The 27,608-nt window shown below is 35.0% G+C and overlaps 1 long non-coding RNA gene across 1 annotated transcript; it reads right to left on the bottom strand.

The window, feature by feature from the left end:
• Positions 1-1,156: 1,156 nt before the first annotated feature.
• Positions 1,157-13,776, bottom strand: LOC132951063 (uncharacterized). The gene is made up of 3 exons (XR_009665300.1): positions 13,506-13,776; positions 1,318-1,381; positions 1,157-1,244 (listed from the first exon to the last, which is right to left on the bottom strand). It is a non-coding gene; the product is annotated as an uncharacterized LOC132951063 (long non-coding RNA).
• Between the last annotated feature and the right edge of the window lie 13,832 nt (positions 13,777-27,608).

The following is a 27,608-nucleotide window of genomic DNA, read 5'->3' as shown; positions in this document are numbered from 1 at the left end:
CATATTGTATTTTATGAATTATTAAATAAAAATGTGATTACTGGATTTTAGAGGTAAATTCATCAAATACTATAATACCAACTAGATTTCTAAAACTCCGAGTCCATAATTCTAGATTCTGAGCGGATCGATGACTGTATTAATTTTACAATGATGTGTTCTTTATTTTTTAATATTTTTAATTATTTTTTCTTGGTGGTCTGTGTAAACGATAAGTATTCGTAATAAAGATTCAATTTTCATATATTATATTATTTTATAGGCACTCAGTATATGTAATCATATGTTTATTTTTAGTTTAGTTTAGTTGTAGGTATTTAGTAAATAATAATAGGTATACAAAATTGTTTTTTTCGAATAGCAATTTATTGTTTGTATTAGTACCTACACCATAATAGGGAACTAAAATTTTGTAAATGATGTACAAATGTATTTTTGGTGTTTTAAGGCTGCTGTAAGATCAATTTATGAGAATCCTTGCATTAAATTGTTAGGATTATTTGATATGAATAATTATTTTATTACATATAGGTAAGTCGATCAGAAACTATATTTACACTGAATGTTAATAGTAAAAAGCTATTAAAATATCTATTATTTGTATTTATTTGTTAATAATAATTAAGACTTAAATATTAGCAGTAATCTTGTTCCTTTCACAAAATGTTTTTAAATTATTTTTAATTTAATTTACATTTATACGTTTGGCATTTATCCCAAAGTTATCTCTGAATAATAATTCAATGATTCAATTTAATAGTTACATTATATGGATTATAAAAACTACAGTTTCCAGCTTCTACTACAACATTGTTTTATGTTTTTAATTTTTTTGATTCAGTCTGCACCTTGTGTCGGTGATTTTACACGTAATATAATAAAATTGATACTAGTGATGAGTAGGTACCTGATTGTTTAATCAAATTATTTACACGATTTCAATAAAAAAATATCTATGAAGTATAAACATCCGCATTTCTATTAACTATAAATTCATAATTGTATGAGCTATACATGTTACATATATTTTTCGAAAAAATTATTTAAAAAAACAAGAATAATTCCTATTTTACGCCTAATTCAAGTCTAAAAAGTAAATGTAAAATAGTAGGTAATAATTTGAAAACAAACTTACTCGTAAACATCTACTCTTCCGGTGAAACGTAGCTAGAGTGCCGCCATCGCCGAAGAAACAGCCATCTTCATCCATCTCCATCTAATCATCTCACTCCGATGAACTGAAACTTGAAAGTATCGAAATACTTTATGAAAATAACCTGATCATAATGAAATTTGCGAGTTTTTATTAAAACTTACATTATAATATGTACGGTTTAACAAACTGTCTGTTTATATTAGTGGCTTATTGTTTTTTTGTTCACTGAAATCAAAATATACAATATATTATATTTATAATACAATAGTATTTGCTGAAATTATGAGAATTGTTAACCGTCGCCGACGAATTTCGACAATTGACGATTGCCATAGATATTATAAAATATATTGTTAATTATGATAAATCCATAGAACTTATATATTATAGTATTATCTAGTACTATCAGTATTATCAGTACCTATACGGTATATTGATAAATCGTATGTTCTTTTACAGAAATCTTTGTCATCTGCAATGCACCTATTCTGGTTTTCTATTTCAATTATAGTTCGCATGCCAAATTTAACTATACAAACTGGTCCAGGCGTGGATTGGCTGGGACGCTGGGATCCTACAGCATCCCTTGCCCTAAAATATATTTGCCTAATATTATTTATTATATATTTAAAGACTCTAGACACCTAATGAACAACAGATTGTTACCAACTTACGATTACTAGTAATCTATAATATTGTACAACTTTGATTGAAAGTTTTTTGTAACTTGGTACTTATTTACGTGTTTAACGTATATTCAATATTTTTTCAAAACAAAATAAAATATATTAATATTTTATAAATAATCTACATGTATTAAATTCGCCCCAACAATTTATGTTATTTGCCCTTTAAATTGTGTAGCATCCCGTGCCCTATTTTACCAGTCCGCGCCTGTGCACACACACTATTGTCTCTGAAATAATTTCGAGAGATAAAAATAAACAATAATAAATATGACGTGCTCGATTTCCCGTTGATCGTATATTCACCTAGATGATATAATATACGTGATGAATGATGACAAATGATCGTTTTCGCAGGGAATGCGGTAAAATGTTGCAGTTTTCCATTAGTCGAATTCACGAAAATGTCTTGCTAAAAATATTATATTATACCGCACACACACACACTACACATACGTATATATTATAATAAATACTTCAGAAAAAAATATATAATAACCGGCAACAAAAAATCTCGCGGATCGCTGCAGTCGACATCACTGTGAAGTATAAAAAATTATTTTTCTCTTTCGACAGCGTGCAAAATAAATAATATTGTACACGTTTAATACGTGTGGCCCGCAAACGAGTTGCTCGGCCCCGCCAAATAATATACCTATATATAACCTACATTTGTATTATATATTTTCATATATATACAATAATGCCGCCATATAATAACATAAGCTACCTATATATAATATATATTATATATTGTTGCTGTGGTGACGACGTCGCACGTCTCAAACACGCACCCGCATCGGCTTGTCGTATATAAAAATATATAATATAATAGTAGTATGATATTGCATTAAACGACCCACCGGAAACACAATTTTTTATACTATATTATATACAGTCAAAGCGTCTCTTACTTTATTTTTAACAATTTTTTTTTTCATATTTCCCGTGGCGCATATACGCTTCATATTGTATTATTATATAATATTATAGTTTACAGAAATCTGCCGCCGGGGATCAAACTTTTTACGGCCACGTGACTCGAGCGCGTTATCAATGCAAAAAACACACATAACAAACGTTCTGACGACAGACGTTTTTTTGACGTTCACGCGCGGATAATATTTTTGCTTGGATTTTTATAATTTACCAATGGGTATGACGTGTCCATTGTTTTATATAATATTTAATACATAAATACGTAAATTATACACGCTGTAAAATATGTGACTGTTCATGGAAAAAACTGATAACAAAAATTATCATAAACGCAGTTTTGCTTTGCTGGAAAAAAATCAAGATAACAATAATAATCGGATTCACGCAAATACAATTTTTTTCGCACGTGTTTCCGACAACTCTTGTGTACGTCGGTCACAGTTAGTTTTTTTTGAGTTTTTGTGAACCTAACGAGTGTTCGGAAGTGTGATACGGCTTTGTGTTTTACATTGAACAAAATGTCAGAATAGAAATAATAGAGGGCTATAAAAAAAAAAATAAAAAAAAGTATTTTGATTTTTTTTACGTTAAACAAAATAATCACAGAAGAGATTTAAGAATAATAAGAGATAGAAAAAAGATGATGTGCTGAAGAAGAGACTGTTGTGACAACGCGGGGTCGAGGAAGGCCCGACCCGTACAATTTTTTTAGCGCTAAGAGGCCTTCGAACTCGGGCCCGTTAAACCAGTTGTGGCGGGCCCCAGGCGTCGCGTGAGCTGTTACGTGGCACCAAGTCCGCGGGTTGGGGAATGTCTACGACTGGATCGATGCGTTCAAATCCAGACACGGTTTTGGTACATTTCTGGACATCATGGGCGCATTTGACAACGTAAAATGGTCTCCATTGATGAAACAGCTGTCAAAACTGGGCACCTCTTTAAATTCAGTTAGAACGATTAATTCCTATCTAGAGAACAGATGGGCAAGCTTTGAAATAGAAGGAATCCAGTACCGCCAAAAGCTCAGTCGAGGCTGCCCTCAGGGCTCACAACTCGGTCCAACGTTGTGGAAAATAGCTATCGTTGGGGCTATATGCAGCGAAGGTTGTCCATGACCAAAAACGGAAAGCAAAATGGATAGTTTGCGGCCCCACCAAGGTGGCGAAAGACACCTGTATGCCCTAGCCGGATAGTACGGGTGCGCCGGAGAATTCCTTCGTGCGTGCCCGGTGCTCATGGTCCTTAGACGACGGTGCGGTCGCCACCCTGTCGACCACGAATACGTAAGCCACGATCCGTCGCGCTGTGGGAAGGGTCGGCGGGCGACGGCCGTAAGACCTCCGTGGCTCTTGACTATAGCGCTCAGTGCTAATATAAGGTCCGTGGTTGTAGTCGAAAGGCGATAAAGCTGGGAGCTTGGTGTTGTGACGACGACGTCAACAGTGACCAAAAACACTGAGCGAGCGAAGACAGCTATAATATTGGTGCCTGCGGAATCGGCGGCGACCGGAGGGATTACCTCTGGACAAAAAATGGACACAAGGGGAATGGAAAGCAACGTGTCGCGGACACTCGCGGTCCTGATACTCTCCGTGATATTTTTGTCCTGGCAATCCGTCTCGACCGCGTCTGCTTCCGTTGCCACGCCGAGGAGTCACGCATCGCCGAACCCTGAAACGTCAACAGTTTCTGTGGGTCCGACGATGCTGACGTCCGTGTTCCTAGCATAATATATCTCTATCGCTCAGTTTAAATTATAAACATATATAATATGATAAGACAACTACAAGCGAGCCTTAGCTCAGAAACGACGTTCAAATGTGTACTGACACTTAAATAACTTCAGATTTCTATACGTGCACCCCCGACGGGCTCAGCAGGCACCGCCGTCCAACGTTATACTGGGTTCTCGCCGATCCGTCAGACGGCCTCGAGTGTCGACAACCGTGATCTCGCGACGCCATCAACCACGATCTCGTCATTCTGCGGGCGACCTGCAGATAACGTATATAGGGTGACTTACCTCCCAGGACACATTGATAACTCTTTCACTCTTTCACTCCCCGCGTCGCCGCCGTCTTGTCTGGTGTTCTTCGTCCGAGGGGCGAGGACTCGGATTCTGCTGACCGTTATTCCCGCATCGGTGACCACAGCAGCATAACAGCCTGTTTCGCGCCTTTCCACGCCGTGGAGACGATGCTACGCAACGTCCGTGGACGGCGTGGACACGCGCCTGTTCTGTGCCGTGGCCCCGGAACAATATACCTCCAGACCTCTAGGTTCCCCGCTCTCCTCCAATACCTCGGCATCGGCCTGCCACATCCCGATGTCCAGGTGTTCCGTGGACACTGTCGCGTCGCAGGTCGTCTGCGCTGAAGCCCGTCCCCGCATTGGTTCGGACGATGTGCAGGGCTGCACCTGCAAAGATTCGTCGCGAGCTACGACAGCGCAGACCATTTCAACCACAAAGTCGTCCAGCATGTCTTCGAACACCTCTTTGATATTGTACATTTCAGGTTTCGTTGGCTGATCTCTTTCGTAATTCGGCGTTCGGCTTCGGTTGCACGGACGACGTCCGCATGACGTATAAAGTATAAAGTATAAAGTACGATAAAGTAATCCCGAAGGATTTCGTCTCCGTACTCGCGGTAAGCCATCATGAACAATTTGTGTGTGAAATGCGTTTGGATACGGAATTGTAAAATATAATGAACACAAAATTACAATTTCGTTCTAAGCTTTCACCGAAAAATAAAAATATTTCCCTGACGACGGGCGCAGAGTTGTTATTATTCTAGCCAGCGCCCAGATAGCATTTTGTAATGATAATATTATAATAGTATTATACTAATATTATTCGTGATTATAATTTATAATGTTATAATAATATTATCAAACAAAAAATTGTTATCTGGGTGGTTCTACAATACTATCTGATCGGTTAGCCGTTAGCGCTAAGATTTCGGGCCTGTTTTTTTTTCAAATCATTTATTATTTACACCTACAATATAGGTACCTATATACGTGTAATAAGAACATGACAACGAGTAAGCTTGGACATTATTATTGTTGTTTTTATCAACAATAGGTTTTAACGATTTCGCAAAATTACCAACGATTTTTAGTTTTATACACCTAATGGCTAATTTGTAGATTTTTGGAACATTTGGGATTTTTTTTCACTGTTTAAAAATGTATACACACAAGCTTTTTCTGAAAAAAAATTGTTATTGTATCATAATATTATTGTCTTAATTTAAAAGTTTTCAGAATCTAAATTTTTTCTTGAAATAAATATTTTTATTCTTATTTTATTAGGATTATAGGTATTTTCTTTTATAAACAATTATACAGCGAAACTTTCATTTTACTAAGTCTCATGGAGTATAAAAAAAAATTCATACTATAGAGAATTAAAATATAAAGTAGTATAATTCCAAATTAATTATTTCATAGAACTTATACTAAAATAGATTAAAGCATTAAACGTATTTCTGTTTACACAATATTATAATTATTCTTTTTATTTTTATCTTACAACATACGATGCATACTATATGCATAAGCATATTATGCATACATAGACAGTAATACTGTACAATTAATAAATTACTCGTCGTAAAAAATGTGTATCTATAAATAATATTATGTCCCGTTTATATATTTTCAATTTTGGCATATTTTCCTTTCTGATACTCTTCATTTGAACATAATGTTATAATATAATATATGGCCCAAATGCGTAATACAATGCCTGTACACAAGTATGGTGCATAGCAAGCATTGCACTAAATATTTGAATATATTAACATGTTGTGGAATAATCGTAAGAGTCCCACTTGTGCTGACTCAGTGGCGTAATCATGGGGATCGACCCCCCCAACTAGGGTATATATATTTTCTAACGAGCAATGTTTTATGATAGAAAATTTATAATTTAATTAGTCTTCAAAATGCTAAGTCATACATCATTTATCTTAATATAATACAGATTAGTATATTATATTAACTACCTACCTACTACAAATTTCAATAAAAGTTTATTGATTTTGATTCGTAGAAGTTTTGAATTGAACGTGGAATAATATATAATATTCTATTGGCCTTTGATGAATGGATTTAAATTTGTAATTTAATTATTTTCTTCCACAGCATAACAGCTGTGTTTCGAAATAATTATGTATAATGTATATAGTATATAATATATAAATACGTGCATTGCATATAATACATTTTTAATTTCATATGCCTTGACAATAACTTACCAGTGGCCAATATCAATTTTTAATTTATTAAGTCGTTTATAGAAAATTATATATTTTTATTCAATTCTAATATTCTCTAATTATTTCAACTATTTAGTATTTTCTCAAAAAGTTGTTGCAGCTATACCTTTATAATATATTTTATACGTTTATAAAATGCACAAACGTTTGTCGAATTTAATCTGTCACTCGCAATTTTTTTTTTTTACTGTTTAATTTTTAATCATAACAATCTTGATAGAATCAATAATAACAGTAACAACAAAATAATATATAATCGAGATTTGAGAGAGTTAATCTGAAATCACGGGGTGCTCAGCACGTATTTATATAAAACATAAAGTTATAGGCGCACAAGTTATAAGTTATACATGAATACTATTAGAGATATTATTGTGATATAATGTAGGTCATTTCGATCATGACGTTCGGGTATACTTATATATGTCATATTATAACGAAAAATCAATAGGTTAACCGGTCATTCGTCGAATTGGACGAGGTAAAAAAAAAACGAGAGCCTCGCACATCCGGTAGATATACCGGATGGGATATCGTTCGACTACTTGGACCTTTGTATATCGTCCTGGCACTTCCGAGCATCGCAAACGAGACATTTTCACAAACTTCTTTTGCACCGCGTCTGGAGACATTATTTCACGTCACACGTCCAACAGGTGTGTCCGTGTGTCCACAAAAACAGAGTACACTCTATATAACGCAGTTACATACATATTACTCATTACCCTATACATAATAATAGTATGTCGAATTCTGTTTGCGGGAAATGAAACTAAGCCATCGGATCATAAATTCCTATGCCTTTCAATTTTTTAACTCTTGTATTTTGCGCATGCGCGAAAACTTAATTTTTCCTTCGTACGGTATACATACTATGATCAACCTACTAATAACATCGGTTTATTAATAATAATAAAATGCAACGTCTAATCGATTCATTCGATCACTACAATTCGGGTGACGCGTATGTCTCTCTATAATGTGGGTTTTTAAATCTGAGTTGGTTTTTCGAATCGAATGTGTTTTTTTCCCCTCCCCGAAAGAATTATGTCGTAATAAACCGAAGAACGGTAGTCGGTAATAATAAATTATTACGGTTAGACGGGCTCGGCGTTATTGGCGGCGCGAGATTTTTATTAGACTGCAATAATAATATACTAATAATCCCGCGATGTTAACCGGCGGCGCGCCGTTCGATTTTAAACGAGATTTCCGGGGAAGAAAAACAAGAAGAGTAAAAAAATAAAAATCTGCATTTACACCGCCGTCGCCGTCACAAACCCTCTTCGAATAATTTCTACTTTGGCGGCCGTATAATATAATATACACACGCAATATAAAGGACGAACGAAAGAAAACAAACAACGCGTATATATTCTATAGATATGTATATAGGTGGTATATACAGGGTGTAACTGATAGAACTGACGTTTGGAATAACTTTGGTTCAAATCAATATTTAAATTTTTTTTATATTTAACTTATAGTCACTTGCGCTACACATATATCATACCAAAAATTATTTTTATTTTTTAACGATGAAAATAAAAAATTTTAAATTTGATTTAAATCGTTTTGGATGTATTCAAAATAGCTAATTTGCGAATCTGATTATAAGAACAAATAAAAACATTTATATAAGTCAAGTAGTTTATTATTTAGAATTTTTAAAAATATCAATATTTTTTTGATTAAATGGATTTGGAGCGTAATAACTTTTTTCAAAATATTTTTTTTGGGAATTCGCTGACTGTATATTTCTTAAATAATTTACTAATCATATAATAATTTTAACAATTTTTGTCATAGGTACGTTTATGCGTGGCATCAATTTTTTTGTTCGTCAGGTCTTTCTGTTACACCTTGTACTACGTATGAACGAAAAACGTGTGATATAACGTCGCGCCGCCTCCGGCCTGCTGCGCAGATAACGCGGGAAACTGTGTTTTTCGTTTTCGTTTTTTTTTTTTTTGTAAATTCGCCGGTTTTCCGTTTTTTTATTATGCCGATTACGCGTTCTGCGTGTGCACAATAAACGCGTATATATATTATTATTATAATAGACTCGTATTGGAAACTTTCGAAGATATCGGCGGCATCGCATTAACATCGATCACCCTCGTGCGGGCGAAGGGATACTAACCAATTTCTGCCAACGGCCGTTACATAATACACGCACACACACATATATATATATATATAAACACGATAATATAGCCGCGATGCAGCAGTATATCCAATTATGCAAATGGAGCCGATAAATTCCTATTAATTGTCCGTCTCTGCGCGCTTCGGTGCGACACACTATTATCATGTACTGTATATACATGCGCCGCGACGTTATACAATTCGTACGACATAACATATATATATATATATATATATATAGACGAGTAAATATTCGGCGGGGGAGGGTAAAGTTCAATTTTTTACGAAATTTACGACGTCCTCTCCGCGGTGTCGTCGACGTACATTATAATATTATTATTATTATGGTACGGTATATCACAGTGCGGTATGATGGCGGCGGCGGCGGCGGTGAAAATCCTTTTCGTAAAATAATGTACGACGGGCTTAAAAAGTTGAGTCGTTAAACTGCGGCCGCGTCTCCGCGTGTGTCGCGTACACATTATAAACGGTATCGTACGCACAAACACACGCAGCTCCGATTGTACGGCAGCTATATACATATACATATTATATAATAATAATAATACCGTTATTATTATTCTTCGCATATCGCTCCCACACACAGACACACACACACACACACACACACATATATATATATACTATTATACACGTAATAATAATAATATAATACGCGCGATATTTTATAATAGCTTTATACGAGTGCGAAAAGCGCCACGAACGTGTGACTTATAATAGTATACATAATATTAACGCCGGCGGGTCGGGGCCCAAGTTTTTATACGGCGGGTATTGTGTACATGCGTAAATACGTATATATATATACATATTTTGGTATATGAGACGTATATATGGTGTGTAAAACGACTAAAAACGTTTTAATGTCACGAGCCCCATCGCGTACATATAGCTGTATAATATATATCGCGTTATATACCGTATTATTATGTGTAGTAATACTATATGATATATATATATATATATTTAGCGATTATACGCATAATTCGGCTCTATTTCGCCTCCTAATCGACGAAGCGCACTCGTTTATACGCAATTTATATGTATATAATATAGATGATGCGCTCGAAATTAACTCGGTCTGCGGGTAAAAGTCGACCGACAACCGTTTACGACCGCGATTTGCAGACGACGATCGTTTTCTCTAATATTATTGTTATAATATCTTCTTATAATAATACAATATTATATTGGTATAACGACGACGGCGACGACGATGATGATGACGATACTAGTAATAATAATAATAATAATAACGAAACGGTCTTATACAACAGCGTACACAATTCGCCGCTGTTCATGCGTGAAAGTGAGACCGATAACCGTGGAACTATAAATAAATTAACTGATGGCAGAGAAAAACGTTTGGGAGGAGGCAACGTCGTTAGAAGAAGATAGCGCACCAGTGCTTAAAATTTACAAATTCGTATAGAGTGTTTTTTTGCACCGGAAAAAATTGCAGATAATATATTACAGCCAAGTCACATCGACAAATACTGCGACGTCGGGTATTCGAAGTCCGAACACGGATTTAATCAAGAACCGTCAAGAACTATATCATATAGAACCTATTGGGATAAACAAAAACCCGACGTTATTGTGCGTCATAAATAGTTTGTAATTAGGCCTAGGTACCTACAGAAAGGTGGCGAGGAGATAGTATTTAATTGTAATGAGGTCGGGACACCACGTGTAATCATTATTTAAACGCGGAGACAACGGATGTCGGATCTGGGGGATGAGATGGAAGGGGAGGTTAATTTCATTGTTTTTATTTTTCTGATTTCAGTACTTCTGTAGCCGCGGGCATTGAGCAGTCTTTGACCTTTGTACCAGGTTTAATTAAAAATACAGAAAGTCGAGATTTTGTCATTTTGTACGATGCATTCGATTTTTTTATCGCGTGCTTGTAGGTGTATTATATTATGTTTGTTTTACAATTTTAAAAGTTGGAGTTACACTTATTATACCATTACAATGTTATATTGTGGTAGTAGGTTCTAAGTATAATATAATATGTGTAGCATGTTTTTGAACATATTTAACAAGAAAAGGTACAATATCACATTATCACAACGTCTTTATAACAATGTATTATGGAAGTATCGTATTATATCATATTATGTTCATAGTTCGGTAATATTGGTAAATTAATAGGTAATAAACTAATAACCACAGAGAACACAAACATTTTAAAGTTTTAGAAATTTAATGGTTGGTAAAAATCAGGACCTTCTAAAATCTAGTCGAATTAAATACATTATTTTTTTTTTAAATTTGGTATGTAAAAATTATTTAAAATTCAAAACAGCAAAATACATATCGCGAGAGACGCACGTTAACCTCCTCCGACCACGTTGTTCTTATATGATATAATATTATGTAGGTCCCTAATATTTATTGTCTTCAGCAGTGCAGCGTGCAGTGCGACGGCAGCATAAAATATAATATAACAATATTTAAATTGCATTGATATTATTTTCGGGATATTATATTATTATTTAGTTCCGAAATTCCAAACCGGTATGTACGCTTGTTGCAGTTTCCGGTGCGGTTGATTGAAATATGTGCGCACACACACATGACACACACACACACACGCACACACCCACACACCCACCCACGCGCCCACACGCGAAATATATTATGCATGTAAACGGAAACGGGGTGCGCAATGGACCTGTAAATTAATTACAAGCGAAAGCTGCGACTGTAGTACACACGCACGCACAATATTCACTTGTGTGTATTTATAATAATATGTGCTGCGTACTATATTATGCCGCGACGACGACGACGACGACGAGGAAACGGCGACGTGCAGCGGCGCAGCTCTCGCATGGGTCGTGTGTGGGTGTGCGGGTGGGTGGGTCGGTGGAGACCGCCGAGGATGCGGATGTTGCCGATTCGACAATATCGTGCGGGTACGAAATATATTGTTATTACTGCGAGCAATTTCTATACGGTCGTCTATGAATGAAAAATACTTAGCGCACACTATAATACAAATATACGTACATTTCGCGCGAGGGCAATATAACTCAGCTGCACGCGCTCGCGTTGTATCATATTATATACTCACAGAATGCACATACCATATACAAACATTGCACACCTATATATATATACGTATATATATATTATGTACACAGCAATATTATACGTACTTACTATATTATATATTGGCCATAATCGCGCAATGTATACGTGCGTGTATATATTCCGCCTCGGGATAACGACGTCGTACGCGTATATACCGTTTTTGGCCCATATAATAATAATATATAATGTATAAAGTGTATTACATCGACGACACGTGTCCGGACAAACGGTCGTCCTTCCGAACTACACGACTATACTTTTTATACGTCTTTGCCCGGTGGAATTGAGTTATCGCGCGATCGCTGCCGCCGCCGGGTGCGGTTAACGGTCTCCGCGGACACGCGACATTTATAATATGTGTGTTGTTACTGCCGCAATAAGACGATATTTGCGGTTTTTATCACCTAAGTGTGTGTGTGTGTGGCGTGTGTTGTTGTGGTCGACTTCAGATCAGGGACTGCAAGACCCTTTTGAATTTATCGGTATCGGCATCGGTACTGGTCCTCCAAAAAAAAATATTAATTTTTCAGTAGGAGGTACCATATTGAATAATAGATTTAAAAACTATCAATAGGCAACTAATAGTTGAAGCATATATTTCAAGTTTTTATTATGTTTATTTAAGTACTCAGTAAGATGTTTTATACGATTTTCAATATATTCAAGATTTAACCTACAGTGCCCAAATCTAATTGGGCCATGCTCAGTTTCCTACTTTGTCCGTAACATATGTAAAAGTTTAAACCTAGTCACAGAATAAATATACAAATCGTAATACCAGAAACTATCCTCGTTAAAATATTAGGTATAATAATATTATATCAATACCTACCTGCCTAATAATAATGGTCTTTAGAAAAATTAACGCACTCGAAATTCTTCTAATGCTGCGGGCCGACGAGAAAGATAAACATGCTAGCTGGCTAGTAGGCAATACAGGTCGTCGTCTGGGAGATTTTCTCGGAGATCGGTCTCTGCGTTGGAATATTTGTATTTAGCTCATTACCAATTCTCAATTCAGTCTTAACGTACACGTACATATCATTATCTTCACTCAAAAAATAAAAGATGGCTATCAATTATTATAACATCGACCGCGACGCGGTAAACGTCATATTGCTCGAAATCTCGGAAGACATTGCAGTCAACATAATGGAAGGCACTTACGCTGACGAAAGCGACGAATTCCTCGTGCGTCTAAGTTACTCTTCTTCTGTCTGCCATTGATACGGGCGCAACTACTGCAAGTGGCGACGATCAGACCCCGGAGTCGGAGCCGAAGGACAAAATCCGATTCTTGGAGGCGCGGAGTTCAACGAAAACGTCGAGGAGTCTGTCTCCTTGCACAGTGATGGATTGCCGAGCGGCGATGCGCTGTCATCTGCAGCGGAATCGGAGCTTACTCCGATCCCAGAGACAGCACCGCTCGGCAACAACAACACAGTCCAGGAAGACGACAATTCGAAGATTTCGGATGCAGAAGAGGACCGTTTCGTTTTGCTGGCTAGCTGCAGTCGTACGTCGTCGTGCGGAGTCGGGGCCTGTCGATCCCACTCCGACTCCCGAGGACGTTTTTCGTCCAGAAGACGTGTCGTATGAGAACGACGGACAGGACGACGGCGACGGAATGGAGGGGAGGATGCAAGAAAGAGCACGGACGGTGCGCGGCAGTAAGTCACTCACGCATGTTCTCCGACCACCTGCGGCGCGACGGGTTCGCGCTGACGCGCGAGACCCTCTGGCGGATCGGCAATCGCTCGACTGCAGTTACGGTCACGAGTGCAGCGGCGGCGACGGAAGACGGCGACGACACGGCGGCTATAGTGGAGGTACCGGCGCGGGAAACGATTCCGCCCCGACGGTACACCGACCAGTACGACGGCGATGGCGACTCGGTACGACGGCAGCGGCGGAGACTTCGGCACTGGGTGAGTGAGTGGTATGGAGATTTGCGTGCAGAGACACGAGGACGTCAGCGGTGCCGGACTCTCGGAAACTTAACTGTTTTACAGGGTCCGGCGGCGTGAGACTTCACCGCGGCGGCGGAACGAAGACGCGGCCGAAGGGACAACGCCAGGGCCAAAATTACCGAGAGTCAAGGATCGCGTTCTGGTCCGCTGACTCTCGCCTTTTTGCCCAGCGGTAATCCCACATCGGTCTCTTCGCTCGTCCCCGCCGGTTCCGCAGCGCAAAATCTCACTTCGCTCGCTCCGCGTCTTGGTCTTCGCCGTCCGTCAGCCGAGTCGTCGCGCCGTCGACCGTCGACGCTCACTAGCAACCGTCCGTCGACGTCAACCGTGGTAGCTCCCGTGGCCGCCTCGGTCTGGCCACGCCGGCTGGGCAAGGTCGTCAAGCGTCCTAGCAAACGCGCCAGTGACCCTCGTCAACCCGCGGGACAGGTCGGAGAACGTGCAGAGGTGACCAGTGGCCAGCAACACTGCATTTCCGCACCAATTCGCCATCTCGTATTCTCCCCCCCCCCCCGCCTTGTTTATTGTGTCTCTTGTCCGTTGTAGGATTATTTTTATTTTTTTTTTTCATTAAATTTCATTAAATTATCTCAAATCGTTAAATTGTTCACATATTATTGTAAATTTCGATTTTTTTTTCCTTTTATTATCTGAACATAATTATGTAAAATATCATATTTATAGCCAATTTGCTAATTTTTTTGAAAGTTATTGTTTATACATTTTCGTATTATTTTTGGTTTATAATTAATAAACATATTTTGATGTGAACAAAAAAATATTGTTTCTTTTTATCGAGTGTATAGTCAACTGTCACAGATTTAACGACTAAAAAATCGTTAGAATATATATTTTTTAACTTTTTTATTAACAAAATAACATTTACAATCTGTACATAATAAAATACAATAAGCAAATATGTTTACAATTATAATAGTGGCTTTGGATACATGAGAAGGGAAGCTATCCAGTGATAGGACCCTTTTGAGTTGAGACGTTAGGACATGGAGTGGTGTTTCAGTTTAGGAGGTCGTGACACCAACGTCTTTTGAGGCGACGAGGGGGGTTACCTGGAATTGTGGCTGAGTGTTGATTTGCAATCAGAGGATTTGGATGATGAAGTAATTTGGAATGAAACTTTTTGTAGTGGGTTTTAACTAAGTTCTCAACTGTTTCAATGTTTAAGTCTTTATGGAGGGTGTGGTTAGAAACAAACCAAGGAGCTGACGTTATTGTGCGGAGGGAAATGGACTGAAATGCTTCGATTGTTTTAATTTGGGTTGGTTTTGCACAACCCCATATTTGGGCTCCATAAGACCAGATTGGTCTTAACAATGATTTGTAAATTTTTATTTTATTATGGATTGGGAGTTTGGATTTTAATATAGGACGTAGTAAGTGAGATCTTGAATTGAGAGACTTTCTTTTGGATTTAAGGTGAGGACCTCAAGTTAGTCTTTTGTCTAAAACTATTCCTAGGTATTTTACTTGAGCCAAGGAGGGGATGGGAACTCCCTTAAATAAGGTAATAGGTGTGTTTTTTTTATTGAGGGTAAAAGAGACAAGAACGGATTTATCGGCATTGATTTTAATTTTCCAGTCGGAGGACCATTAATTATCAATAAGGTCGAGGTGGAGTTGAAGAGCATTGAATGCTTCTACTGAGCTATTATTTAGGGATAAGATGGAGGTATCATCGGCGTAGGTGGCTAAGAGCGTGTTTGGAGTTGTGGGGATATCTGATGTGAAGATGTTGTATAGGCCAGGAGAAGGATCGCTACCTTGAGGGACTCCAGCTTGGATTGGAAAAAGAGAAGAAAGAGAATTACCGTGACGAACTTTGAAGAATATATATTTTAAATAAAAAAAACTCGTTAGTCAATTATACAGACTAGATCTGCTGTATAAACGCTACACGGATATTATAATATGTTCCGAGAAATATTTAAGACATCAAACACTAAAGGCGACAAAAACTGCTGAATAAATCATAAAATAACGGCATTACACCGGCGGATACGACATGGACAAGAATTGTAAATAATAATAATAATATAGGTAATATGTATTGTGTAGAACGTACGAACGTCAATATAGTCGTTGAATAGTTAATACAAAATAATATTTGAAAAAATTCAAAATTGTATTTTACATAGGTAAAATAATAATATAATTTTTATATAATATATAATAGCTGCACGTCGAAAAATAATATTGTTTGAAAACCTTTCGGTTGAGGTTTGAACCATTAAACCCCCGCATGTGTACGCTCATGTACCGATACCATATTTTCTACATAATTATTGAATCGAGTTGTAATATTCTAATCTGAACGAAACTTGGTACCTACCTTTTGTACTAGGAAATCACTTTTTGACGGTGTGCAAGTTTTGACAGTTGTACAATAATATATTAATTATAGGCATAACTAAAAAAAATGGTGAGTCGACCTTTATCGATAGTGGAAAATGTAATAAATTTCTGCAGCGCGCATATAACATAAATACATAAATACATAAATACATAAATACATGATAATAATATGAATATAGCGTCTACGCGAAGTGTCAATAATAATAATAATATGACTGTGTGATATTAAGTATAATCATTCATTGAGACATATTACACAAAACTTTTAAATCTAAGGGCTTATAAAAATAACTTTGTTATGAGTTACAACTTATAAGTGTTATAACGTAGCCATGTCTTTAAAATATAATAATTAAACCAAGACGTAAAATGTTTGTACAGGTTCATTTGGCGCAAATAGGCTGTCTCATAAATAACATACCTTTTTTTTTTTACCCAAAACGAATTAATTTTTTTTTGCGCTAACGGGTAATTCCCGTAGTCTGGGGGTTATTTTTTTCAGGGGATTTTTATTCCGCTATTACCTATTTCTATGTTAAAGTTCAGTGCATAGGTATACCTATAGTATATATACTGTACAATTATGTGTAATAATCTTAACAAATACAAAATAATTTGTATCATACCGACATAAATTGTTTCCTTAAAATGCATACAAGCATACAGCTTATGATATTTACCATATTTATCATAGGCAATATAAATTAAAATTAAAAAAATAAAATAATTAAATTTAAAAAAAAAAAAAAAAAAACAAGAAATACGGTTTAATTTTTAAAGATTTGTTTATATTTTAGGAAAGAATTGAATAATTTATTTTGAGGGGGCTATTACAAGTTTTGGAAGGGCTAACCCCCCTCCCTAGTCGCGCTTACGGTTTCGGTATACATTATAATGTGAGTATAATATATGTATAGTCTAAAATGAGATTTAAAATGTTTTTATTATTTATTCATTGATATATTTTCAATATTGTATATTATTATTACTATATAACGATTATTTCATAACACACAATCATATAAATCGTAGCGTAGAAATGGTTTAATATCCGAGTGTCAGCACCAGATATAAACTGAGTAGGTGGCTATTATATACCTAGTAGGATAAAGCGTTATCGGTATATTGATACATATACTAACAATACTGGTATTTTGGTACTCGGAAACACATTTTTTTATAGTTTATTTAAAACCATCATGTTTAAAACTTTTCTATTAATATAATCTAATTCAAATAATCATTATATTATATTATAAAAGCATAATTTAAATGCTTTCATATCAAAAAGCAATAGGTTACAACCGTACAACATCCCCTCACTACACCAATCACTATTATATTTAAAATTGGAATATTGTATTCATTCCTTTTTTTATCTATATACCTGCCTTTGCAACATGCAGGCATGCAGCTTTAATATGTTTAACGATTGAGAAGCGCATACATATTCTAGCTACAATTTTAATACATTTTATTGCATTTAATTCGGAAAAAGTTGAACTGCAGTTTTTGAAGTGAAATCGTTTTAAATATTTAATATTACATTATCATATACAGTATTGTAAATGTCGATCCTAAAAAATTCAAAAATATATAAATAATAATCAGTCTGTAGGTACTTAACACGTCGCGTGTGCGCTTAATATTGTGCGCATCGATATAATCTGATTATTTGTGTACAATTAATTATCAAAGTACTCACCTATATATTATACATATTTTCTACGGCAACATAACGCATATAAGCCATCGAAATGTGTATAACAATCGTGTTTATAATATTATAAGTCAATTAATAGTAATGGAAATGAATAGTGTAAATAGAACCAAGATTATATTATATTAAATTCTTAATGCATATAATGTAGATTTTTCGCTTTTAGATTAAATTATGCTACGTCGCCGGTTTGCATACATATAATATATGCATGTATTGTTTATGGAAAACATTAATTAAAATAATCTCTTTTCGAATTGTCGTTCGCCCGTTCAAATACGGGGGGGAAAAAGACTTTTTTTTACACTTCGTTTCGACAACGACTCTACATCCGCCCCTATATAATAATATTATATCAATTTTAAATGCACATGAAAATCCACCGATTAATCTCTTTCTGCATAGAGTTTAATAACATCAAATTGGCTTATTTTTATCGGCTCTGTGATTACTGATTAGCTGATTATAATATGCGCACGTATATTTAATATTTATTTATTTTCAAATGTATGGACTGTGATAATTTTACAAGTGGACCTATACTGATAAAACAAATATATGACTAAAGCATCGAGGCATATAAACTATAGTTGACTATAACTATAATGATTAGACATTGACATAAGTTGGCAATTATTTTGTATAGACATTTAGAAATTTAACTTAAACCGAGCCAAAATGTATTTTATATAATCGTTTTATAAAATAAAATTAGTCATATAATACCTTGTAATTTGTATATATAAGATATAAGCTAAAATAGAAGTATTTTGCTTAATTTGTTCAGAAAATATGTATTTTATGGATCTACTGAATAAAATTTGCTGTTCAGAAGAATTAAATAGTGTGCCCCATCATCCCCCTCTACGCACTTGATTGATTGTAGTTTGAAATTGAACTAATTTTTTATGAGCGTTTAAATTTCAATTTTTTACGATATTGGATATTTACCCGTAAACTAACGATTCTGATGGAACGATTTTCTTGTTTTGTTTAATTTAAAAAGTAAGAAGTGTAAATGCTTGAAATTCGACGAGTTCGCGGGTACACGGGTACGTGACAACTGTAGCTCGGGCTACGTGTTTTATTTTACGATTGTTTTATACTTACATTAATAATAAAAAATTGAGTGAATTGAGTCAATTTGAGAAATTGTGTCCACGTTTTATTTAAGGTTTTTTTTTTGAGAATAACACTTTTGGAAAAGGTAGCAAGAGACACGTAGTAGTACTTTCAGTACTCTTTATCGTGGTCAGTCGAGAAAGAGTAAGACTTTGACCAGGTCAAAGACATCTTACCATCGAACATCCAGTATAGTCAGTACTCGTTATCGTGTTGCTCTAGAGTGATTCGACCTTAGAGTTTAGAGCATAAATCCTGTGGAACATTATTAAATTATCCTTTTCTGCAGTATCTACTCGTTATCGTGGTCACCAAAATGAGAATTTAAATAAGCTTTTACTACAGGTATAGATATTTACTCGTTTAACGGTTTGGGAATTGGAAACCGAAATATGTCTGTTATAACGTTAAGTCTTTGTGTGGCGTTTACTACACATTAAAGTGACCCAATGTACAGCGGAGCGATACCCACATGTCCATCTTTTTTTTTATTGAAATCTAATATCATTTATTATTAGTAAACAAATGTTTTACTTTAAATTAATGAATTCTAAAATATTATTAAAATGTTATGAATTGTACTTATATATAATGTAAGAGAAAAAAAAATTCCTTTTAAAATCATTAAATTTTCCGCACGGGTCTTACGAGAAATATTATACACTGACACATTGAACAAGTTTTTTTTTTTTTATTGTGTTTAACGGTTCGCGACTAATATTGAAAAACTAGTTGTTTTATCATGCAAATTTATAATAAAGTGAATGTCATTTGAATATTCCACATTAAAATAGTTTTTCACAAAGGATATTTTATTTATGTGTTTTTTTTCGCTTGAAGTTTAATGAATTAATTATGAGAAATTTAAAAATATAATATAATATGGAACATATAAATATTATACTATCGTGCATTAAAAATAAATACTAAACCAAAATAACTAAATATATATTTTATGAACATTAAAATATGATAGTATGTTGTACATTCATAGTTGATGATTATTTGTTGTATAATTTATTCTAAGGTGTATATTTTAACGATACGAATTAACATCATCACACATAATTACATATCATTATTAGGTATATTGTTATAGGTTCAAGGCTCGTCAAATTGATGAATACCAAGCTTTACCATTCTACTGAAAAATCTGAGCATCTACAGAAATTATATTTTGGTTGAAATGTAGATCAATACCATATGACGTATAAGGTAATCTAAAATAGGAATTAACACAGCAACGCAAACTTAATTTTTTTCGTATTGAAAATATCACGATTAAATAATCAGTCGTTAAAACGTTATAGTTTTTCATAATTTTAAAAATATAATATGTTTCACCTATAATATGTACCCATGTCCCATACTATATTATGTAATAACGGTGTGGTTATTTCCTTTCTACACGTCTCAATAACTAAAATGTATAGTAAAATTACACGCACATACCACTGTTATTAGGTACCTATAGATGGTAGATTTGGGTTTACTACAATTAGAAATCATAGAATTCGAACCCATAATATTACGATCGTGTTTGTATAATACGGTTTAACGCTGACATTTTTCAGGAGTAAAATATTTAGTGAAAACTTTGGACTTGGCACGACGTAAAAATATGTGTGGCGGGGGGGAGGGGGGGCATTCGATGTTGGCCGTTGTACATTTGTGTACGTCATAATATATACGTATTAATACTGTTTCGTACGTCAAGTATATACGTGAGTCTGTTCGAATGCAAATCAGTGCACCCGAGCCAACTGCATTACTGCTATTACGGCATATATATATTATATTATATGGAGCAGTAATTGGAAAATGGTCATAAAACTCGAATGATTTAATACAGCATGCACACGCACATTATAATTTTGTATATATAATATATGTGCTGCGTGCAAGAGAGACTTCGCGAAGAGGGGAAAACAATGAGAGTCGACTACGGCTCGACGTGGAAGGGCTGAAAATTGTCTTTTTCGCAAACGTCGTCGTCGTCGATCCGATTTAGTCACACACACATTTACACACTCACACACACACACACACACACACACACACACACACACACACACACACACACACACACACACACACACACACACACACACACACACACACACACACAACAACAGTACATACAGACCGTAACGAATTTAAGTCAAAACTAATCACGAACCCAAATCCAATTCCCGCGCCTCGACCCCTTTTGTAATCGTTTTCTTCATTTCGAAATCAATTTCACCTGCGGTAAAGTGAACATTTGGCCCGCGAGAAACGTGTACGAAAAAGTATAAAATAACACGATGGGACATGTTATATCATAATATTTATAACATTAAAATCTCGACACTATTTAAATATAATAATATAACATGATTCATCATGACGTATTTCTTACGGATAACAATACTTTTCTTGAACACGTGTGGCGGTTATGCCTATATAATGAAATGTGACAATATTAATCGTATGTGAAAAATATATTTATGTGCTGTCGTCTAGTCCAATCGTAGTGTATATAGAGGTCATATATAGGTATCAATATGTTAAATCTTATAGAAAATTACGTCCCGCAATTACTGTGTAATTGTATTATTATATATATATATATGTCCAGCTTTGAGTCATTCGTGACACTTTTATGCTTAAACAATATATTATGTAATTCACTAATTTTCGGGCCATCATCGGACGCGTTTCTGTAGGATTTTTACGACAGGTGGTGATAAAAATAATGACAAATGAGAATTATTCCACCTGCAGGATCGTTGCACAGAGTATTTGTATTCACTATTATTTATACGAAAGGTTCATATTACCACACGTCTTGATGACCCATTTTTGCACAGTTATTAACGTTCGCGAAGTTGGCGCCCCGACTTTGATCTGTTGCTAATTTGCAATTGCATGTAACATGCATTTTGAATTTGCAACTCCATATTTACGCCACGATCAAGGTTTAATTTTACAAAACCTTCTCCGATATTTTACGGCCATTTGATAGGGGTTGCAGGTTGCTGACATTATGCAACTAAAAGATAATGAAGTTTTCTTTTGAACTGTTATTAACCATTGAAAAGCGTGGAACTCGGCAATGGTTAGATGACCCATATTAATTTGTGTTTTGATATTTGCTACGATTGGGTTAAGTACGTTACAATATTTTGTCTTAGTTATATCGAAATAACCCCACGAAAGTGTCACTAACTGTTGGATGCTTTTCTCAAAATATTCATGTATTGTGTATAATTTATTATAAACTATTTAGTAATATATATAATTTTTATTCCTATATAATAACATTTACTCGTTGTGCCAAGAGGTACAGATTGTAAATTTCGTTAAAAAAAATAAAGTTAAGACATAAATATAGGTACTAATAACTACTAACTGTAGGTTTTAGTTTTAAACTTGGATAATTATAAATTGAAATTAATAGTTTCAATTGTCCAAGGTTATAATACAAGAAGTATAAGGTTTTAATAATTTGACATGGCGGATTTTTTTTTTTTAGTGGTGCATTTACGAGGGGGGTCCAGGGGGTCTGGACCTCCTCACACACTGATATATACATATATAATTAATTGATTAATTTTATAAAGATACAAATATAATACATTTGAAATACATATTATTTTTAGGACCCCCCCCCCCCCCCCGAAAATTTTTGAAAATCCGCCACTGATAATATATAATATAATACAAATGTATTTTTTTAATTAATATACTTTTTTTTTATATTTTAAATAATTTACATTCTATACAACGTCAAGTACAATAAGCAAATTTGATAGCTATAATGGTAAGTGACAGGAGAATTTAACATTGGTGGGCAGGCACTCTGCAGCACCACCCGGCCGGGTTAAGAATTAATGTACTTATAAATTATAATATATATACATATATATGTATTAACAAGTTATAATTCTCTAAGATGTTGTATAGATAAATAATATCGTAACATGCCATTTGACGTGAAACTGTACGCATATTTTTACACCTACAAGTATAACAACCCAAATCGCCGTGTAATATTGATCATAAAACTAACCGACAGGAACGATAATATGATAATATTTTCTGGTGATTTAATGCCAGGCCAAGTCATTGATATTTTATTATTATAAAACCGTTTTTAAGAGTGAAGATAACGCACAATTACTTCGTTTAATATTTTAATGGACACGATATATAATACTGCGCCAACGTCGTTTGTCGCGCGGGAGAAGAAAATTATATTGCACGCAATGTCTCATGAAGATGTTTATTTCCCCCCCGAAAGTCTTCCAACACATTAACCTTAGATTGTAAACAAAATGTTTTTCTCGAGATATGCGCACCTATACAGTATAATATAGTATTACAATTTATAATAATTTTTCATACGGTGTCCAATTGAAAAATCACAATGTTTTTGATTTAATGAGAGAATATAATTTTATGTACATTGTGTTTAATACAGTATCATTAAAAAAATGTGTATATTTATAGGCGTATAAAAAAAATCTATGCTTGTACACCGTACATTACCATTAAAATATATAGTTACGTTTGATGAGGTATAAGGTTTCGTATTAAGCGTTCGTGAAAATAAAAGTCATGATTAAAGAATGTTTTTATATTTATTAAATATACAGTGAAAGTATAGGGAAAAATGAAAACATTGGGGTTTGCATGCAATTCGAATAAATTCCAATAGTTAAAACGAAAACAACATTTAATGACGCCAGACTCCAGTACACACTTGGAGGAGAATTTTAAATGCTAAGTGCATAATCGACTCACACATAGAAAAAAAAAACGATTTTAACCTTTGGCGGAGGGCGTAGAATTAAAATATATAGTACTTTGTCATTTACGCAGAGGACACTATTATAGTATGGGATTAAAATTTAAAAATGTGCGACAAGAATCATTAAAGAATATGTTATTATAATGCTGTAAAAATTGTAAATTTATAATAAATATAAGGGCTGCATTACTTATGGTAAACGGTTCAATATATTCATGTATTCTAGAATTAAGTTGTAGTTTATCAGGAAAAAAAATATTATTCGTATTTCATTTTATAACTTTCATTCATGCATAAATAATATTGTTATGACGTTTTAACAATTTTCGAAGACCATCCGCGGTTTATGAATCCATTAATTTTTGTTGAATTAAATCAATTTTAAACACACGGAATCACAAAAAATATCTTCTTTGAAAAATTATAAATCTACCTATAATATTATGTATACCTTCGCTCGACCCCCATCACTCGGTTTATTATATTATATATCCAAACAGGAGAGATATTATTGACACTTATATATATTACTTGAAGTGTAACTTGACTTTACTCGAGAAAAAACCGAACAAATGAAATACGGATGTATCGGTGTATCTTGGTTTTAGTGTACCTCAGTTCACGGTTAAATCGACATCGGTGCTTTGTGAATTAATTCTACCTAGATGGGCAATCCATCACCTATAATATGGTGGATTGGATATCAGCACTTGGTATATATTATTTTCTAACGTAGATCAAATTTAACTCTCTAATCTCTATACACTTTTCTGATATCTCTAAAAACTATTTCTTATGCTTGCGTCAAAAGTAGTTGTCGAGTCTATAAGCTAACAAACATAAGGACATTGCCTTTTGTCGTACATGTTATTTTGAATGACGATAAATTAAAAAATATTCCATAGTAACGCATAGTGGGTCAGCTATTTTATTATTTAAATTTTATTCCTGAAACCGATGGTTACCGTATCAATAAACAAAAATGTGTTTTGTTTTCTTGAGCCAAAATTAAATTAATGGGTGAGCCACTCCATCCACCCGAGGTTGAATAAATATTCTTAAAACACCCTACGAATATCAAGGAATCTATTGATACACATTTTTTTTATTGTTACAGTAATTTCTGAGTTTTTTATTTGTAAAACTTAATAATTTCAGTATTTCACATTTATACATTTGTAGATATTATCCACATAACTCATTGTGACATTGTTGAATTTGATATACTTGGACAGCAGACATCAGCTACATAATAATGTTGTGATATATGGTTTGGTAATTATTTAAGTATTCGAATATTGAGTGGACCCTATTGGATGTCACGTAGGTGCTGAACGTGCAGATAAATTTCAGCCCTTATGTATAATGTACACTCATCTCGGATTCGATTACACGTGCAGGTGAAACGCGACGAGATTTAGCAATGTGTACCTAGTGGTAGTAATATCACACTATCACATAATATGTGATATTATCGAGCATTATAACCGTGTCGACGAGAATAACATTTTGTACGTATTATATTTTTATGATACACGGAACTATAAAATATTTAAATCACTGATATAATATTGGAATTCGGGTAAGGGGACGTGTGCGCCGTGGATATCCGAATTCGTTTGCTCATACTATTATAATGTAAGCTATATTTAAAAATATAATATAAGCACCCCCGCCACGAAATTCGATTAAATCTCCACCTATGGCGTATAACATACCTGTATGTCGTCTTATGCATAATATTATTCTGACGTGTGAGTGTGAATAGAGCGCATAACATCCCATAACACGTCACACATATTATTATTATTATTGGGATGGCCGGCACGTACTAGATTTTCCACCCCGATTCACTGAAAACCCAAAGTACGTCCCGATAGAGCCGTTTCATTTTTTCCCCATTTCTGTTTTTCCTTATATTTTACGCGATTTGCCGTCTTCACGGCGGCGTCTCATCAATATACATTCCACATTCCGCGGTGTTATATTATATTTAGGGAGGCGCTTCACTGCGGAAAACCCGCACGGAAATGTCACCGAAAGGGTACGAAAAAACCACGCGAGTTCGCCGAATACGATACGACAACAGCGGCAGTTCCCGCAGTTCATTTTGAATTATTTTCCGTGCAATTTCTGCAAAAAAAAAAAATTAATAAATTTTACGAGCATGACGATAACAAATCTTTAATAAAATACATCGCCTTTACCAATTTTTTCGAAATATTTCATTTTGATAAACTACCTACATAATTATGATGAAAATATTTATTGGGTACGTCTTTCATACTAAAAATGTTAATTTCTAATGTATGTAGTCGGGCATTTCACCCCGCTAGAAAATGTGACAAACGTGTTGTTGGGGATGAGTTGGAGGGGTGAAATTCCATAGAATCCACTCCCTATCTATTCGCTTAATAATTCTGGGGCCAGATGCGCAGTATAGGTTCACTCGTATCGGGTACGAGGTCTTGTTATATTGCAAAGTCACATCGGGTTTGGCGCCAGGATGTGCTCGCGTGTAGTATATTATTACGGCGGCGGTGCGCTCGAATAAGGATTGTGAGGATTTTTTTCCTTTTTATTTCGGCCGCCGTGTCCCTTTTTAATGGGTCGTGAAACGGTGCGTACTTACACACCCTATTCAAATATTCCCCACTGAAATATCCGCATTCGGCCTATATATATATATATATATATATATATTATATATGCATGCAAAAGCATCGCATATAAGGCGTATTGTATATGTATATATTTATCGCCGCGCAGTTTCTGGCTCAAGTTTAAGGCCTTTATTGCAATGTCCGAAAATGTCGACGTGGGTTATATATATATATATATATACATATATAATATACGTATATATTATATTATGTGTATATAGTGCGATGCGGGGGTGTCGAGAGCAGCTGTTTGTGGCAACCCGACAGCGCGCATAAACCCAATAGCATTCAATAAAGTGCTTTCTACCGTAGTGTACTTAACGCCACGCACAATAGGACGTTTACTCGTTTAAGTCCCGAAATTTGTACGACAGACATTAGCGCCGTTTAATTAAAATGCCGCCGCGGCCTGACAACCGTCGTCGGTGGGTGCACTGCAGACTTCCTTCTTCTTCTTATATTATTATTAGTATTATTATATATTCACCAGTCCCCGGAGAAACTATAATAGTACGAACTTTTCGCGTCCTCTCTCTCTACCCCCCCTTCCTAAAATGGGTATACGACTGTCGAGGCTATAACATTTTAAACCGTCGGTGTACGCGAACACGTCTTGTCTCGTCTATA

The sequence above is a fragment of the Metopolophium dirhodum genome, chromosome 8 (genome assembly GCF_019925205.1).
Source record: "Metopolophium dirhodum isolate CAU chromosome 8, ASM1992520v1, whole genome shotgun sequence".
Taxonomy (NCBI): Eukaryota; Metazoa; Arthropoda; class Insecta; order Hemiptera; family Aphididae; genus Metopolophium; species Metopolophium dirhodum.
This window is presented reverse-complemented; position numbering and strand designations above follow the sequence as displayed.